The following is a 13438-nucleotide window of genomic DNA, read 5'->3' on the forward strand; positions in this document are numbered from 1 at the left end:
AATTGAGACATCTGTCCCAACCTCGGATTTTATAGGAGGGGAAACTGAGGCTCATTTTATGCACGGGTTTGCATCCAAGGGTTGCAATGGACAAAGTCAGACCTAGAATGCATACGCTCAGATGGGAGGCCATTCTCGCACCCGCTGCCCCAGGTGGGGGGCATTCAGGGTAGTTCAGCCCCCTTTGTTTTCTGGGTGCTGGAGACTCCAGGGCAGCTTGGGGACACTGACCCACATCTTCCGTGTATTTGTATGTCCACCAGTTGGTTTATTTGATACACCTGTGGTCGATACCCATGTTTAGAGCTTTCATCTGTCCTCAGGAACAAACATGAGACCTGAGCCTGTGGCCTCCGAGTGTTCTGTGCAGAAAGGAGGTGTGATCAGAGAGGTAATGCAAGGAGGTGGCCCCACACGTCAAAAATCTGCTTCCGTACCAGGCACCCAGCACAGGTGCTCAGCTGTGACCACCAAGGGCAGTCCCCTCCTCGAGGTGAGGGGACCCTCAGTTGGTCCCTTTCCCATCTGCTGCCCTTTCTGACACCTCCCCTGACTCTCCAGCCCGGAACCAGGCTGAAGGCAGACACCTTCCCACACAGGTGCTTTACGGAGAGATGGTGGTCAGTAGGCCCCGGGGCCCTCCACCATTCACAAGGACCCGGGCGGGGCCTCAGCAGATGGGTGCTGTGATGGAGCCCTTCAGTGTGGTCAGCGGCAGCAGCCGCCACCCCTCCTGGGTGCCCGGCACTGGGGAGAAGTGACTCACGGCTTGATGGACAGAGAAATGCAATGCACAGAGTGATCCAGGTCACTGTCTCAACCAGCCGGCCCCTCCAGCTGGCACTGAGCCTGGTTTCCCTTCCCCTACCCCTCCCGCGACAGGATAGTGGATGGCTTCAGTGAGTGAGGGCTTCTGTGTCCTCCAGCCTCCCTGCTGTAGTAGCTGTCCATGGTTCTGCAGCCCCGGCCTCCTGCCCTCCCCATGTGGTGGGAAACCAGGGGACGGAGTCAGAGGGAGGACGTGGTTTCCAAGTCCAGCTGGGAATCCCAGGCCTGGGACCTCCATCTGGAATTAAGTCAGAGTGCTGGTGGAAGAGAAGGGGGGGGACTCAGGAGAGAGGAGTGGGCAAACCGGCCCACTGACGGGGAGGCTCGTCTGGGGCTTGTGGCTCCTCAGAGCTCCCCCTTCATTGAAATGTCTCCCTGGACATGTTGTGGAGGAGGTCACCGACCTTCCCACTTCACAGAGGGGTACACGGAGTGTAAGGGCAGTTGAAAGGCTCCACTGAGACAGAGCAGAGGCGTCTGGCGGCCCTCCTGCGTCTAGCAGCCTGTTTCTTCTGGTATTTGGGCTGTCAGAACAGTGTGCTGGGTCCTTAAAGATGGCACACCTGGTAAAGGAGGTGTCCTGTGATGCCAGGCATGGTGGGGCTGTCACTGCTCACGCTGGCATGGTTATCAGCCTCCTAACCTGTGAACCTCTGAGAGACCCCATGGAGTCTCACCCCTCACCCCAAAACCTCACGGACATTACACCCCCTGCCCCAGGAAGAAGGGAGCTGTCTGAAGTGCTGTCCACCCTCTTCCACCGGCTTAGAAGATCACCAGGTCCCTTTCTTGCCACGGTCATGACTCATAACCAATAATACCGGAGACATCGAAAATCAGGGCAGTGGTTGATGGACTATGTTGGCTAACAGGTCATTTTAATTCTCTGGATGGACCTCTGTTTTACTTCCTGCAGAGCTCACAGTGGTCTGACGCAGTCATCAGACTCTCATGAGTGACCCCCAGTAAGGCCTTTCAGATGCGCACGCCGACCCTCTGTCTACACAGAGAGCCTCATTTATTCAGAGTACATCCAGGAACCAGAAGAAGACTGCAAGAGGACCCTGGGTCCCCAAAGAGGTCATAGATCCATGCCCAACTCCATGCAGAATGTGGGCTCCAGGGCTTTTGTCTGGAGTCCACTTGTTCTTGCAAGTGTCTGGCTCACATGGTGACCCGGGCTGCCGATACCAGCAGCAAAGACCCCTGGAGATTGTCACCATGAGGAGGTCATACTGCAGGGAAGGGAGGGCAGAGGCAGGGAAACCAGGTGCCTGGAGTTGTCCCCATATCTCCTGCCTGGTCTGGGCCCCCTGCCAACCTTTGTCACTGAACTGCTCAAGTCTTCTTGTCTTCTGCCTGTCTGCTGGACTGGGAGAGGGTCTCTAGTCCTGTGCCCAGCCGGGGTGCTGGGCTAGGGTCAGAAGAGAGCCTGTCCTGCTCCTCTGAGCTCCGGGATGTGGGACAGTTACGTCTCTGGGCACGTGGAGATTTCACTGGACTGACCCGAGGCTGCTCTTGCTGGGCCGCTACTGATGGACACTTCTTGGCACACACGCAGCTCCATTTGGACCTGGCCCACCTCATCCTTGGCCGCGATGGAGCCAGTTTTGTTCAAAGTCAGTGTGAGGGCTTCCCGTGTTGGGAGGTGGGCGGCAAATGGTTATTCAGTCAGTCTCAAACGATGCTTCTTCAATGACACTGTTCTGTGATCTGAACTGAGGGACCCTGGTGTTCAAACTTGAAGAACTTTGGTTGCTTTCTGAACTGGTACCTGGTGAGGATGCGGGGAAGATTTAAAGTTCACTGAACTGAATTAGAAAAAAATGAGTTCATGGATATAGTTTCCTTGGGGTGAAGCTTACGTCTCATGACATTTTCTTGAACACCTGGCACCCCTATCAAGTGATGTCAGACGGCAGAAATAAGCGAACCCGTGAAAGATAAAAATATGAGGTAAGACCCTAATATTATTATTTTTTTCCAGAATAATGATGTTTGGTTCAGTGACTTACTTTTTTATGAACAGATGGGTTTATTATGGCCGTGATTGTGGACTTGGAAACGTAGAAGGTCAAATTTTCATTGACTAAACCATTTCATTTCCTGTGATTGCACCTGAGAGAGACACCCTTTGTGGTTGTCCTCAAAAATGGCCATACCTTTGCAGAAAAGGGCTTCAGAGCCAGAGACTCTTTTGTGGGGAGAGACCCTGGAACTGGGGAGGGAAGGGAGTGGTGGAGGACTTGGCCCTGAATCTCAGCATCACTGAGAAGCAGAGCATCTCTCCTGCATGTCCTGTGGTTAAGGTGTCTCAGGGTCAGACCTGCAAGTTTATCTCACCAGCACCCCAAAAGCCAGACCCTTAGATATGTACTTGATCTACTGCGGTGAAAGCAAAGACATGGTCATGTGACTCAGCTTTCTTTGAAGTCAGCAGTCTTTGTTCACTATATCTGGACAACAGTCGTGGGCACGCAGGTTTGCAGATATGCTGAGCTGTGTCATTAGTTTGGCGCTCTACCTGGTTGGGCTTGGGCTGTCTCAGAGCCATAGATGTGAGGACTGTCACCTGTACCCTGCGTTGGGGAGACTGAGCTTCGGGCCGGCTCCCAGTGGACACTGTGGCCACAGCTGGGCTGTGTTCCATGGTTGCGTTCCTCGCACCATTCACTTGGAAATCTTATCTTCACTCCATTACTAAATATACAAAAGGCTGGCCTTCCCCTGAACGCAGATAAAGTTCACCATGGCTCCTTGCAGAGACAGACGGACTGTCACCCCCAGGATACTTTCATGCTCACACACTTGACTCTGCTCGTGGCGGGGGGGAGGGAGACATGCCCGACCCAGCAGCTCTGAGGTTGGGGTCAGCGGCCTTTCCTCCAGGAAGTGGTAGCCCACTCACCCTCTCACCTGGGGAAACTTTTGTGCCTCTGTTGCTGGGGTCTCATAAACCCAGATGTTCACCAGTGTGACCAGTGTCCCCTAGAGGTCACAGAGTCTTTAAGCTTATGTTATGTGCATGTGCATTTCAGCCAAATTCAGGTAGGGTTTCTCCTAAGCAGAGCTGGGATAAGAATCCAGATTTATTACACATGGGAACACATGCTTACATGCAAGCACACACATGCACATGCAAATCTTCTGTAAGGAAAGGGGCACAGGTTCTCTTACCCAGCGCACGTGACCGGACATCCAGGGACTGCTTTTCCCTTCTGGGTTCTCACTCTGGGAAGCTGAACCCTCACTGAAGTCTGACCTGGTTGGACAGCCTATCTCACTCACTGAATTTGGCTTCTGACATCTCTGGTGTTTCTAAAAAAAAAAAAATAGCCTCTACACTTAAAGGAAAAGTATTGTTCACTTTGGGGGTGTCTCTGAAGAATGTGCACTCGCTCCTGATTCCGAGCCAGGGTTCCAGGGCGTGTATCTGCGGGAGGTGTGAGCGGTAAGGGAGGATCTTGTACAAATTCAAGTCGGGGTCCATGTTTGCCGTTCACCGCTGTTCACTGTGGAGACCTGTCATTATTTGATGAGGGAGCCTGAAACTTGAGGACTGGGAGATGGTACATGGTGACTTGCTGGCCAAGACGTACGTTTGGTCCTCTCTGGACTCCTCTAGTGTAGAAATTGTCTGCCCTTTTTGGCCACTCCCAGGCTATCCTGTGTCACACTGGCAAGCTGGCCTTCTGCAAGAAATTACCATATTTTTCACTCCATAAGACACACCTAATCATAAGACACACAAGGGTTTTAAGGAGGAAAATAAGAAAAAATATATTCTGAACCAAATGGTGTATTAAAATAATAAAATATACCACAATCATATTTCAACAATGTAAATAATACTGCTCAACAGCAGTATTAACAACCATTAGCACTGTTATTAACAAATGAGAAGAGACTTTTAATGTTCAAATACTCTTCTAGTTGTCTGGGAACCCTAGGAACTCATCATCACTGGTGTCAGAATTTAAGAAGCCCAGACAGATGCGGGGTCCCCGCATGCCGCCGCCGTGGTGGGTGTGATTCGGCTTCCGCATGCCTCCGTGGTGGGTGTGATTCGGCTTCCACATGCCGCCGTGGTGGGTGTGATCTGGGCTCCCCATGCGCCGCTGTGGTGGGTGTGATTCGGGTCCGCATGCGCCGCTGTGGTGGGTGTGATTCGGGTCCGCATGCGCCGCTGTGGTGGGTGTGATTTGGGTCCGCATGCCGCTGTGGTGGGTGTGATCTGGACTCTACATGCACCGCTGCGCTGTGGTGGGTGTGATCTGGACTCCGCATGCGCCGCTGTGGTGGGTGTGAACCGAGCTCCGCATGCCGCCGTGGTGGGATGATTACGCTCCCGCTGGTGCTCATTCTACATGTTTACCAGCCAGTGCCCTGCAGCAGCTAAAAAAAAAAAGTGAACATTCGCTCCATAAGATGCATGGGCATTTTCCCCTCTACTTTTTGGGGAAAAAGAAGTGCTCTTACAGAGTGAAAAATACGGTACTTTGGGTTTTTGCCTGCTTGGCCTGGCTTCATTTTGGACCTGGCCTTGTCACCCCCTGCAAGGCATGCGACGTGCTCCCCAGCCCTGCTTTGCTAGGAAGGTATGGGATAGACCCACGTGGGGGACATGCACCTGTGTTGACACTTACATCCCCTCCCAGGGTGTGCTAGTGTGTGTGTGAATCCTGGCTGCTGCTGTCTGTCCTGAGCAGAGGTCATTTTTTGTTGCTAAAATGGCCTTCCGTGTGTTTGGATGAGAAGATGGGCTGCGCTGGTTTTCAGTCCTTTTCTCTGTGAAGTGGTGGTTTTGTCACCGCCCTCAGCTGACTGGCAACTCCAGGGCAGATGGCCAGTGAGAAACCGGGGAGTTGCTGGGCACAGCCTCCCCACCGCCTGCCTGCAGGGACATCAGCTTGGCCAACACACAAGCCACTTCACCCATACCTCCTCTTCAATTTGGATAAAAAAGAAGAAAACGTTCATTCTGACTTCCAGAAGAACTTCACCTTGAAAGTGAAGGCTTGAGTTTTGATCACCGCGCGGTCCACCTCGTGCTGTGCAGGGGCCATGGATGGCCGCAGGGTCAGTTGGCCACCGTCCCCACCCCTATGCCGCATTTCATTTGGATATGAAGTTGTCTGCGGTAGAAGGGGAGAAACAGTGGTTGGACGGGCCTCTCTGAAGACGGAACGCACCCAGCGCCAAATGTGGGTGTGCTGGCCGATCAGAAGAGTGACTGACGTCCTGTGGGGATTGTGGAACGAAGGACAGGTTGGCCATGCGGCAGGAAAGGGACTTCACCTGAAGGGTTTCACCTTGTTGGCCTTGGCTGCTGCTGTGTGGCCAGCGGCCCCTGGATGTGTCCCCTGTGCCCACTGTCTCTCCGCATTCCCCTCCCTGCATGCCCTCTGCTTCTGATCCCCAGTGTCTGTCCCCCTGGCACAGCTCAACCGGGTGGAGGAGGGGGCCCCCCGGTGCTCGGTGTGAGGAGGTATGAAATGTCCTGCTGCTGTTCCTCCCTCAGCTGCTGCTTCCTGCTGGCACCTCCCTGAAAGCCTGAGAGGGCCTCGCACGCCCATCAATGATTAACAGCAGCCTCTCTGGTGTCCTGGGCCTAGACTCCTGGGATCGCTCCCCCGGGCCTTGCTCTAAACCAGCCGGAGTGGATTCCAGTGTCCCCATATCAAAGTCGGAGAACCTCTGAAGGTTACTTAGTAAGTCTCCCCAATGCAACCCGTTTCTGGGAGAACACACTAGAAACCTCGTAATGCTATCTGTCAAACGTTTACATCAGGAATCAGGGTAGCCGGAGTCCCCAGCACCCCTGGGATCTACCCGTGGGGGACAGTCTCTTCAGGGGACATTTTGCTATGATGGTTTCTGCTTTCTCCTTGGACACAAGATGTTTTCCGGGTGCAGTCACATCGCCGCCCCTCTGAGCAGCTGGCTTCTTTCTTTTCTTGGGCCCTAGCTCCTGCCCCAGCTGTTGGCCATTTCAGTCCCCTCCTCTTTGCTCCCCTCTGCTTGCCCCCCAAGAGTCATGCTTGGGGTGATGTGGACTGACCGAACCTTGGACAGAAAGGCCAAGGTTAAGTTTGGAGCCTCCACACCAGGAACTGTCTCTGCTTTCTCTGGGGTGGGGGTGACAGTTGGGTAGACCCAAGTTCAAATTCTGCTCTTCCTCATCCCAGCTGAGTGACCTTGGGTAAGTCACTTAACTTCTCTGAGTTTTTTTCCATCAGCTTGGTGGATGTTTATCTGTCTCTGTGCTGGCTTCTCCTGGGACCCAACAGCAGAATCCCTTGTTTCTCCCTGCCCCTCCCTCCCTGACACGTGATTCCTGTCTCTCCTCTGGGGTGACCCGTCTGTATTCTAATCCTGAGTAGGGCCCAGCTTTCTTATAGGCAAACTGGGTCTGTTGCCTGGGCTGGTTGTGAGACATGAACAGAAGCTGATGGCGGTTGTGACCAGGCTCAGGTAATGTCTCCACGCTGGCTCAGGAAGCACTCACGTTTTGAAGTCGGCACTGGCTATATGAGGTCCAGTTTGGTCAGTGCTGGCCGGGGTAGCAGAAGCACCTGCCTTCTGAGCTGTGCTTTGCTTCCTCAATGGGGTGACCTGGAACACAAGAGACGCTCCCCCTGGGGTTCTTGACCACAGGAACGGGAAGACTTTTTAGAAGGAGGACAGAGCCTGTTTGAATGACCTCATCCTGCCACCAACTTTTAGTCTCCAAAGACAAAGCTGACGTCAGCTCCTATTTGCAATAATTTTTCCTCTTTCCTGCAAAATGGTCCCTTCTGCTGGGACAGCAGTTGGCAGCCAGCCCTGTCGCGGGCTTGCCAAGGCGCAATTCCATCAATGAGAACACTTCTCAATCGCCCACCAAAGGGGCAGGGAGGGAGTGTCCCTGGCGAGTGCAACCCCAGGATGATCCTGAGGGGCCTGCACCCGGGAGGCATCCCCTCCACCTGTAGCCCCGAGACGGGGCACCTAGGCTGCTTCTTAAAGGTCCAGAGCTGGGTCTTCTCCAGCCATCAAAAAGCCTTTGGGGACCCCTGCCAGACTCATCTCAAAGAGGTGCTGAGGTTCACGTCCTGTCTGCTGAGCAGAGGATGTCCTGGCATGGACTCTGGGGAGGAGGCAAGACACAGGGGCCACCCCAGGTGTGGACATCAGGGTTCTGAGCCTTCTGGCTGGGAAGGGCGAGGCAGAGAGGCGAGCAGCAGGGACAGTGTGACCATGGTGCCATGACACCAAGTAGAATTCCTGCTTTGGGTGATGGTTCCAATTTCGTGCATTTTTCATCCCGGTTGGCACCTCCAAAGCAGCCCCCTGTAAGCCCTGTAAACAGCGACTCATTTGCTACATTGTTCTGCTGCCTACCTGCTTGTCCCTAGTGCCCATGGGTGAGACGTGTCAACTGCGCACCTGCGCAGGTCTGCTTAGGTATCCAGACGCCACCATTGCCTGCATGCTGTGTGCTGTCGCCATGCCCCCAGCATCCTCTGTATCACCTATCTCAGGTTGATGGGAGACACCTCACGTCCCACCCCAATGGAGGAAACCCTTCCCACCTGCCTCTTCAGTTCATCCCAACACAGGTATGGGCCCCAGGCTTTCATGGCACCTGTTCAAGTTCAGGTGTTCTCACAGGAAGAACCATCACCTGTGAGCCCACAAATACTTCTTGGACGTTGAGCAGTGAAAACCCCGGGCTTATACGGGGACAGTCTTCTCACGTATCTGCAGTTGCATCTCATTGGGACCTCTGAAACTCACCCCCTCCCTCCGACCTTCCTTCATGGGGTCACCGAGACCCTGGGGGTGAGTGTTTACCCAGTGAAAGGACATTCTTATCTCGTCCCCTGCAAGAAGGCCAAGGAAACGGGCCCCACCCACCGCCGCTCAATTTCAGCAGCATTGATTTTATTACTCATACTTTATAAATGAGAATGCTATTCTTGAAGAGTGCAAACATTTGTTCTTCTGTGCCATTGTCTCGGCCTGGTATGAACCTCTCTCTCTTGATAGATGTCTGTAGTCGATGCCGGTTCTTGTTGTTATTTCACAACGGGAGGCCCAATCATGGTGATTTCCAGGGTTACCTATTGATGGTCCTTCCACTTGTTTGCAATGAAAAAAGAAAAAAAAAAAGTTAAATGCACACTGCAACTTGAAAATGACTTTTGGGTTGAGTGTGGTAATAAAATTCGGAGGGTGCGTCCCCAGCACTCTTGCGGGGTTTCCCGACAGATGGAGCAACCCAGCTGGTCTGGGCCAGGGTTCTGTGGTTCCGTGTCTGGCTTCTGCTCCCAAGGGCTGGCCCACACTTGGACGGCTCTGCTTTATCCATCATGTGCATTCAGAGTCCCTCCTGGGGGCTCACAGGTGGCCCATCCTAGGCCCCAGGGACATGAACTATGGTTTGTAACAGGGCCCCTCATTCCTGTTCACTGTCTCTTTCCTCCCCTTCCCCAGCCCCTGGGACCGGATGTCTTGATGTCCTGCCCTTGGACCTGTTCACCCAGACCTGGCTCCCGAAGCTGCCTATGCTCTTTCCTCGCCCACCCGACAACGTCAGCCCCTTCCCATCAACATCGATGCTCATGTCAGTGTAGAGTAGGACTCATTCTGTGCCGAGCCTGGGATAGGGCTGGGGGAACACATTGATTTGAGGGGTCGTCCCAGGAATCAGGAGAGAGGAGACCTGGGGACAAGGAGAGCAGGCAGAGGGTGTCCCTGCAGGTTGAGGGCAGTCGATGGGCTCCGCTTGAGAAGGGCCGGGCAGGACTCCCTGTGCCCCTCAGCAGAGAGCGCTTGCCCATGGCTGCCTCCCTGTGTGCACCGAGGGCCACACCAGGACTGTGAACACCCCTCCCTGACAGCGATAAGTGGGGAGGGGAGTGCATGGGCAAATGGGAGGCCAGCACGGCCTGGTGCTGTCCGGCATGGACAGAGGAGGGTCTGCCAACACCAAGCTGTCCCCTGCATGCCCTGGCGAGCGTCATCTTTGGAGTCAGAGCAGCCATGTGCTCTGCTGAAGCTGCTATCTCTGTGGTTCTTGTCACCAAAAGGCTTGTGTCTCCTTTCCCAAATTTATACCATTATGTTTCAGTAAAGTGACAGAGTTTGGTGGCTTTTTGTGGGAGAAGCTGATGTTTGGATGTGGCCTGACGGCATTAGCTTCTGCCTCCCTGCTGAAGGGATGGTGACAGAGACAAAGGAATAAACCCACAGCAGAGGACAGCTTGTAAGGGGATGACAGGACAGAGACATTCCTGCAAGTTTCTGCAATATCAAGAGTGGGCATAAGCCTCACGCCATGGTCAGTTGGGGTGTGCCTGCCTCCATGTGGGTGCAGCGGATTTGAGTGGCCAGGGGCAGATTGCAGAACCAAGGGTGGAGACAGACAGCGATGTTGTCTGTCTGTCCGGGGAGCTTTCATGACTCTGCCCCTTGTCTGTAACCCCCCACGCCCTCCCCCAACCCCATGTATATATAGCACAGGCAGCCGGCTGACACAAACAGGAGTCATTCTGACCACACGGACTTCTTGCAGAAATTCAGAACAGTGTCCTTTTCATGCTGACAAGTAACCTCAGCATTCTCCCTTGGGTGGCCAAGGACCCTGATGGAGGACCCACAGATAACACAGCTGGACCAAACTGCTTGTCTGAAGGGAACAGTCTTTCTATAGCCACAACCATGTAAATGCACTTAGCATTTAAAAAAATACATTTATTTATCTTCTCGAATGGAATAGAGCCCAGAAGACTTAATTAACAGCACCAAGATTGAACACCGATGTTAGTATTCCTGACAGTATAAAAATAACATTATAATTGGTGAATGTGGTAGAGAGAGCAGAGGCTGGGGGAGGAGGTGGGTGTAGCTGCTGCCACCCTGATTGATAGAGTGGAAAAAAATCGAGAGGTACCTTTAAAGTGGGTAGACACGTATCCTCTAATTGACCCAGGTAAGCAACAGAAAAACTAAAGGTAACTACATTGTTGAAGTGTGTTTGTAGAGGTGGTGAGAGACAGGGTAGTGAGGAGAGCCTCCCTTTCTCATGTGCAATTGAGTGATAATTTCTAAAGCCAAAACATAGAGAACTCAGGGTTTGTATCAGCAGGCTGGGGAGGGCGATGCTGTGTAAGAAACAACACCAACAGTCTCAGGAATGTGACACCTGGGTCTTCTTTCTAGCTCCTGTTCACTGTAGGGATTGGCTTGAACCTGGGGGTGGAGGCATGTGGAGGTGATAGTCCTGATGCTGGTCTCGGCTTCACAGGGAGCCACAGGTTTAGAATCTGTATTGCTAACGGAGGAGCTTGTGGCTGTGGTGGAAATCTGGGAATGAGATGTGTGACTCGACCTTCCCCCTTCTGCCAGATACCTTGGGTCCTTTGGAGTCTCGTTCTGCCATACCCTGGGTCAGAGGTCAGCCAGCCTGGCCATCCTCCTTTTTTTATGAGTAGTTTTTACATTTTTAAATGGTTGGGGGGAAAAAAATCAAAAGGTGAACAATGTTGCATGGCATGTGAAAATTATGTGAAATTGAAGTGTCAGTGTCCATGAATAAAGCTCACCTGTCTCCCCATCCATGGGAGCTGTTTGTGCACTGGATGGTGGATGATCAGGACTGAGTCCGATGGCCATCTCTCTCAAAACACTGCTTCTGGCCCTTTCAGAACACATTTGTTACTGCTTGTCCTTGATGCACCTTAGGGGTTGACATCTGCTTGGTCCTCTCCTCTTACACTGGGATTCATCCATCCATCCATTCATCCATCCATCCATCCATCCATCCATGCATCCATCCACCCATCCATGCATCCATCCATCCATATATCTATGCATTGAAGCATCCATGCATCCATCCATGCATTCATCCATGCATCCATCCATCCATGCATCCATCCATCCATGCATCCATCCATCCATCCATGCATCCATCCATCCATGCATCCATCCATCCATCCTTTCACTCAGTCATCTATCCTGAAAATGTTTAGTTAGCACTGACATTGGGAGACAGTACCCTCCCCTGGCATTCTTGGGGATGTAGGGACAGACTGAACTAGCCACATGAGTGCTCATATCTCATGGGTTTTTTTCTACAATTCCCCCACCACCTACCAATGTCAAGTCCAGGAGGCCTGAGACCATCTATTTTGACCTAGAGTAAACTCAGTTTGATATCAGACTTCTCTTTTTTTCTAAACAGGGGCACTACCCCTAAGGGGGTTAAGTTTTCATCTGAGGACCTCAGAGGCCCAGCTGGATGGGGCATCTCATGGGTCCCAGGCTGTCTCTTACCTACCTTGGGGCCCCTGAGCTCATGGAACAAACCAGCAGAAGAGCCCCCAGGGCCCCGGTGTCCTTCAGTGGCCAGGAATGACTTGGGTTATAAATATTCCATGAATCTGTTCACGCACAGCTGGGGGAGAATAGACCGCCATTGTCCACCTCGGTCCCATGGCCCAGTATTCATTAATCTGATTTTGAAGAAAAGTTCCTGAGAAAGCACGCCCTCAAGGCTGTGATTGTATCGGGCTTGGTGCGCTCACAGAGTCCCAGCTGGGAGGGAAGGAATGGGGAATGGAGGCTCGAGTCCAGCCCCTGCAGGCTAGAGTGGGGCCTGCTCCCTGAGTGGGGCTTTAAAAACACGTCACCCTCCAACCAGTCATGTTTTACCTCTGCACACAGATCAGAGGCCATCTGGGGGTGCGGTCACCTTCCTGAACAGCAGCATCCCCAGATGGGGGACATCCTCAATTACTCTCCTTTCCCTTGAAAAACACTTATAGGATCTGTATAAATGTATGTTTTTTAAATGAATAAAAAAATGTGCATTGATTCATCCCGTCTTCTCTTGTTAGGGGGAAGGAGGGAGTGACTGGGTCTCAGATAAAGGTGGCCTTGTTGTGTGTGTGAAGTTTACCTGCATAGCAAGGCATTCAGAGTCTTCACATGGTGCCCAGAGCCTCGGTTTCCAGCGGCGTCCCCAATCACCCATCTAACGTCATACTCTCCCTATCCCTTCCCCAAACTTGCCTCCCCTTTGTGATTCTGCAAGGTAACTTATCCCTTGCTCTGGACCGCTGTTTCCTCCCTTTCTTCTTCACATGTCCCTATAGCCCAGCACAAACACGGCTTCCTTCACGCCGCCGTCCACCACCTGCCACACTATCCATTCCCTGGGGCCTCTGGAATGCCAAGCACACCTCTAGCCAAGCGGCACAGCCAGCATTTTGAGGGTGGCTTTCCTGGCGAGTCGAGGTTGCCAGACGATGGAGTTCCAGCCTCAGGGTGAGCCATGCTATCTCCACAGCAACCATTTTGCCCATTGGTCCATTCACCAAGTGACCACTCCTCTCTGCTGAATGTTTGCTTTTATTCTCGTGTCCTGGATTAGTTTCTTGGATCTGCTGTAATAAAGCTCTGCAGACTGGAGGCTTAAGCAATGGAGATTTATGTCCTCAGGGCCCTGGGGGCTGGAAGACAAGATCCAGGTGTGAGCAGGGCTGGCTCCTCCGGAGGCCTCTCTCTTCCGAGTGTAGACGATGGCCACCCTCTCCCGGTGTCCTCATGCAGCTGTCCTTCTCTG

At 52.8% G+C, this 13438-nt stretch overlaps 1 long non-coding RNA gene across 1 annotated transcript in view; it reads left to right on the forward strand.

Annotated features, from left to right (window-relative positions):
• The window catches only part of LOC136309582 (uncharacterized), a 96881-nt gene that overhangs the window by 11222 nt on the left and 72221 nt on the right, over nucleotides 1-13438 (forward strand). The window contains exons 3-4 of the long non-coding RNA XR_010726308.1: nucleotides 324-391; nucleotides 1745-2784. This is a non-coding gene — a long non-coding RNA (uncharacterized lncRNA). The remainder of the gene's footprint in view (nucleotides 1-323; nucleotides 392-1744; nucleotides 2785-13438) is intronic.

This window comes from Saccopteryx bilineata, chromosome 6 (assembly GCF_036850765.1).
Source record: "Saccopteryx bilineata isolate mSacBil1 chromosome 6, mSacBil1_pri_phased_curated, whole genome shotgun sequence".
Classification (NCBI taxonomy): Eukaryota; Metazoa; Chordata; class Mammalia; order Chiroptera; family Emballonuridae; genus Saccopteryx; species Saccopteryx bilineata.